This window comes from Dipodomys merriami, unplaced genomic scaffold (genome assembly GCF_024711535.1).
Source record: "Dipodomys merriami isolate MVZ:Mamm:240054 unplaced genomic scaffold, mDipMer1.0.p SCAF_708, whole genome shotgun sequence".
NCBI lineage: Eukaryota > Metazoa > Chordata > Mammalia > Rodentia > Heteromyidae > Dipodomys > Dipodomys merriami.
In genome coordinates this window covers 332633-338632 of record NW_027206300.1, presented here as the reverse complement: position 1 = coordinate 338632, position 6000 = coordinate 332633, and positions in this window count along the sequence as shown.

The following is a 6000-nucleotide window of genomic DNA, read 5'->3' as shown; positions in this document are numbered from 1 at the left end:
GGTCCACCTGAAATTGTAAACGACTTGTTTGTCCCCATCTCCTCCACATGTTATACTGACATCAAATATAGTGAAAGCGGGGTTTACACTGTGGGGGAGGGACATACAAAGCAACAAAGAAATAATCTTATAAATGCGTTAGAAACACCTGCATGAAAGAAACGAAAACATTAAAATACATATTTAAGGGTTCGTTTTCCTAACATCACATTATCTGACCTTTTCCGCTTGACTCATACCTATACTAGATATTGCAAATAAGGGAAACCATGGGACCTATGCTTCTTTGGGCCTGGCTTACTTCACTTAATATAATTTTTTCCAAACCTTTCCATTTCCTAACAAATGGGGAAATGTCATTCTTTCTGATGGAGGCATAGAATTCCATTGTGTATATATACCACATTTTCTTGATCCATTCATCTACTGAGGGGCATCTGGGTTGGTTCCATATCTTAGCTATGGTAAATAATGCTGCAATAAACATAGTTGTGCTGGTAGCTTTAGTGTGGTCTTGTTTGTAAACATTTGGGTAAATGCCCAAAAGTGGGATTGCTGGATCATAGGGGAGATCTATGTGAAGTCTTTTGAGGAACCTCCATACTGCTTTCCAAAGTGGTTGAACAAGTTTACATTCCCACCAACAATGAAGTAAGGTTACTTTCTGTCCACATCCCCTCCAGCATCTGTTGTTGTTAGAGTTCTTGGTTTTTGCTGTTCTAACTTGAGTGAGGTGATATCTCAATGTTGTTTTGATTTGCATTTCTTTTATGGCTAGGGATGTTGGCAAACATTATGGGAACATTATAATACTAGAAAAAAGAATTGTATATATATTTTTCCAGTATAACTCTGAGTGAGAAAAATTAAGTTACAACATACATGCTTTCCATGGTGTCTAAGTATGTATGAGGTAGACCACAAATGGTCAATGGAGTCCTAAGATGGATACCTTTGCATTAATAGATTAATAGCTCATGTGTCCCTAAATGTATTTCAGTAATAACTAGTTTTAGTAAAAATGTGATATGATTTTTGGGTTTCAATTATTCAATTATTTTTTGTGGGTACATTAGTTTTTATGAATTCTACATGTATATTAAACATAGACATGAATTGCTTTTATACTATACCAACTAGTGGACTGTGGATTTGTCTTTAGTTGAGTGTTCAATGCTTTACTTCAGACTTGAAACAGTCTTCCCCTATAAGAAGACTTTATCCTTTTCCAGCTTATGTATAATGTTTTGAACAGGAAAATCTGGGGCAAAATCACAGAGATTTTTTCCTGACCATGTCATTTGGCTTATCTTCCGGCCATGCTTCCAGAATCATCTTTTCATTGTCAACAGCAAGAAAGAATGAAAGGATCTCTGGTGAGTTACTTTTTATTCCTTACTTTGCTGTACATTCCATTTTATGAACCTAAGTATGTCCAAGATTTAAAAACAGACAAAACAGGTTCAGCTTGAGGAACATGTTCATAAATTAATTAAAAATTGCTTATAGATTTAGTAGTTAAAAACGTCTCACCTTCTGTCTTGCTTGAGTCCAGATTTGCTTGATTGTTTCCAATGTTTGAAAATTTATTTATAGATATTAAGTTATTACATAAATTTCCACAATATTGTGGGATAGTTATTCTTAGCCAAAGTCACAAACACATTTTAAACTTTACCAGGCAAATTGTCATTATCATGGCCTAGAAAGCTTGTGAAGTCTACAAAGTTTGACAATACAACTATTTCTTCCACATTGGGTGATATGCACATTTCTTTCTTTGTGCTTAGTGTAAGCTGTTCCCTCTTTCTCTGTCATTCCACCACTGCCCTTGAGTTGTATAGTTCACTGTAGTTCACTTTCCTGAATGTCCAGTGCAGCTGATAGACCCCTCTGCTGTATTTTATCATTTGTTTCTTTCTGATTTTGTGCCCTCCTCCTAGCTTCCCTCATATGTACACTTGTATATCAGGGAGACCATATGTCAGTTTTCTCTGTGATCTTGGCTTATTTTGTTCAGCGTGATTTGTTCTAGTTCTATTTGCCTAAAAATGTCATTATTTTGTCCTTTCTAATGGCTACATAATATATTCCATTGTATACAGGTACCACAATTTTGGATCCATCTGTAGTGGGGTATCTGTGTTGTTTCCATAACTTAGCTATTTTGAAAAGTGCAGCAATGAACATGGAGGTGCATGTGTCCTTGTATCTTGATTCCTGTTGCTCAGGGTAGATACCTAGGAGTGATATGGCTGAGTCATATGTGTATGTTTAGTTTTCTAAGGAACCTCCAGACTGCTTTCCAGAGTGGTTGTATTAGTTTACATTCCCACCACTTATGCATTAGGGTTCCTCTTTCTCCACCTCCCCACCTTCATTTGTTGTTGTTTGAATTTATGATATAAGCCATTCTGACTATGCTAAAGTGGTACCTCAGGGTTGTTTTTATTTGCATGTCCTTTACACCCTGGGATGATGAACATTTCCTCATGTGTTTATTTGCCATTTTTATCGTTTCTTCTGAGAAGTTTCCCTTTCGATCCCTTTCCCATTTAATGATGGGTTTGTTAGATTTGGGAGAGATTAGTTTCTTGAGTTCCCTGGAGTTCCCTGTATATAGTGGATATTAGGCTTTTGTCTGATATATTGCTGGTAAATATCTTTTCCCAATTGTTTGGCTGTCTTTCTAGTTTGGTACCTATGTCTGTAGCTGTGCAGAAACTTTTTATTTTAAGGTAGTCCCAGTTGTCAAGTCTCTCTCCAATTTGTTGGTACCCTGGGACTCTGTTCAAGAAGGGACTGCTTGTGCCTTTAAGTTCTAGTGTCTCTCCTACTCTGTCCTCAGTAGTTTCAGAGTTTGAGGTTTGATGTTAAGATCTTTAATCCATTTTGATGCTAGTGCATGGTGTTAGGCTGGGGTCCACTATAGTTTTCTGCATGTGGCTGCCCAGTTTTCCCAGCACCAATAGTTGAAGAGGCTATGTTTTTTTCCAATGTATGTCTTTAGCTCCTTTGTCAAACAGCAGCTGATGGTAAGTATGTGGTTTTATTTCTAAGTCTTCTAGTCTATTCCATTGGTTTTCAGGCCTATTTTTGTGCCAATACCAAGCTGTTTTTTATTATGGCTCTATAGAAGAGCTTGAAATCTGGTACTGTGATACCTCCTGCTTTGCTCCTTTTGCCTAGGATTGCTTTGGGTATTTTAGGTCTTTTGCAGTTCCCAATTAATTTTTGGATTGTTTTCTCTATTTCCATAAAGAATGTCATTGGAATTTTTATGGGAACTACATTGAATTTGTAAGGCATTTTTGGCAGTATGGCCATTTTCACAATATTGATTCTGCCTGTCCAAGAACATGGAAGGTCGTTCCATTTCCTGGTATCCTCTTTGATTTCTTTCTTTAGGCTTTTATAGTTTGCACTAAATAGGTCATTTACATATTTGGTTAGGTTAATTCCTATGTATTTGGAGGTTATTTTGAATGGGGTTGTTTTCCTGATTTCCCTTTCTTCTTGTACATTATTGATATACTGAAAGGCAACTGATTTTTGTGTACTAGTTTTGTATCCTGCTACTTTGCCCAAGTGATTTACAAGTTCTGAGTTTGGGAGTGGAATTTTGAGGGTCATTTAGATATAAGATTATGTCATCTGCAAATAGGGATAGTTCAATTTCTTCCATCTCTTTGTGGATATCTGTAATGTCCTTTTCTTACCTTATTGCTCTGGCTAAGGATTCCAGAATTATTTATTCTCTTTATTCATGATTTTCTACTCACTAGATATGGTTATTTCTCTCTCTCTCTCTCTCTCTCTCTCTCTCTCTCTCTCTCTCTCTCTCTCTCTCTCTCTCTCTCTCTCTCTCTCTCTCTCTCTCTCTCTCTCTCTCTCTCTCTCTCTCTCTCTCTCTCTCTCTCTCTCTCTCTCTCTGCCAGTTATGGTGCCTGAACTCTGGCACTGTCCCTCAGCACTTCAGCTCAAGGCTAGCACTCTACCTATTGAGCCACAGCACCACTTCCAGCAGCTCAAGGCTAGCACTCTACCACTTGAGCCACAGCACTACTTCCAGCTTTTTCTGCTTATTTGGTGCTGGGGAATCGAACCCAGGGCCTCATGCATGCAAGGCAAACACTCTACCACTGAGCCACCTTCCCAGCCCCTCATTTTCTCTTTTTGTATCTATTTTTCTATCACTTTTTCTCTTTCTCTCAAGCCCTCTTCCATCCATCTGTCTCTTTTTGTTCTTTTCTTCAACTGATCTACCTGGGAACTAGTTTTTCTTCCTGATCAATTTTATTTGCTTATGTGGCTCTTAGAATTCAGATTTTTATTATCCATTATATAGGGAAACTGTTGCCTAGATAGTTCTATTGGATTCCACAGCCAAAGTAAATTAGAAAAACCCAAAGACATACACATGAGAGATTGTTAGTTATTTCATTTTAATTTTGATATTAACTTTTCTCAACACTATTTATATTGACCATCTATTTTAATCAACTATTTGTATATATTCCGTTAAAAGTCTCTTCAATTTTTTCCATTTTAAAATCATATTTTCTGTGCTGTAGTTTTGGATTTGGTTTCATATTTTCTAATGCATTCCAGTAATTAACATATTTAGAAATGTTTGAGAACATTTTCGTTTATACCATGCTTTTTCTTCTTGGGTCATTGTATCTTTAGAAGCAAAACTTTTAACTGTATGAATTTAGATAATGTTTAGTTTTATATCAGGTACTTTTGGTATCCTATCCAAGGAGTTACTGTCAAATCTAATGTCATGAAGCTTTTCTTCTCTCTTCTATTACTCCTTGCCCTTTCTCTCTCTTTCCCTCCTCTCCATACCTCTCTTGTCCCTTCTTCCCTGCCCTTTTGCTCCCCTTCTTTCCCTCTTCCACTCTTTTTCTTTTCTCTTTATCTCTGAGATGAGGACTACTGTGTTGCCACAGTTGGTGTCTAACTTGGAAACTCATTTGATGTAACCACCTCAGCCACCACCATTCCTTTCTTGGGCTAGTACTGGATCTTGAACTCATAGCCCTCATAGTCAGTTAGCTTCCTCATTCATTGTTGGCCCTATCGCCTTAGCCATGAGTCCAATCTGCTTATTAGCTGCTTAAATTGAGTTGTCTACTCAAGCTAGCTTCTAGACCTCATCCTGTTAAGTAGCTAGGATAGGATACCAGTCGAGCCAGAAGCAATTGCTTTGTTTATTCTTACCTGAATATTTAACATTAATAGCTAATTGGATATTACAATGAAACAAGATTATTGTTACTGGTTTATGCAGAATTAATATTCAACCTAAACTCAAATATTTCATGATTCAAATTAAGTATTGTATTTTATTTCTAATAATCCTTTCAAGAAATATTTTATTACTCTCTCACCTATAGTCTGTATTGTAGGAGGTAGGCAATGTTCACAAAAATTCATGCTAGCAGTTCTTTTTTAGTTAGGAAGTAATTAGCAGGATATTTATGACCTCACTACATTCTTTAGAAATTTAATAACAAAATGATTAATATAGGATATTGTTATTGTGGGAACTAAGTCAAATCTTGTATGGCCTTATCAATCATTAGCTACTTTCATGAGTACTATTACTCCATTTAACATTAACCTGGACACTGTTCCTTTTGTAGACCTACTAATGTGGCATGTAGTCCGTGTGATGTCCTTAATGTGTTTTGATTGCTTACAACAATACTTTTTAATAGAAGATCTAAATAGGCTCTTCACTGGGGCAGAATATGAAAATGTAGGGAAAAAATAATCTGTTTACTACATTGTTACCCTCATATGTAGTAAATTTTATCAAAATATCTTACAGGTACCTACTTATATTTAATGTTATCATGTCATGTTATTAACTCCTTAGAAATTTTATCTTCTTTCTCTCGCTAGCACCAAAAATGTGTTCTGAGTTATTACGGAATCTTTGTATTTTAATTAGTGTTAAAATAGAGGCAAAATATTTCTACTTTGATTTTT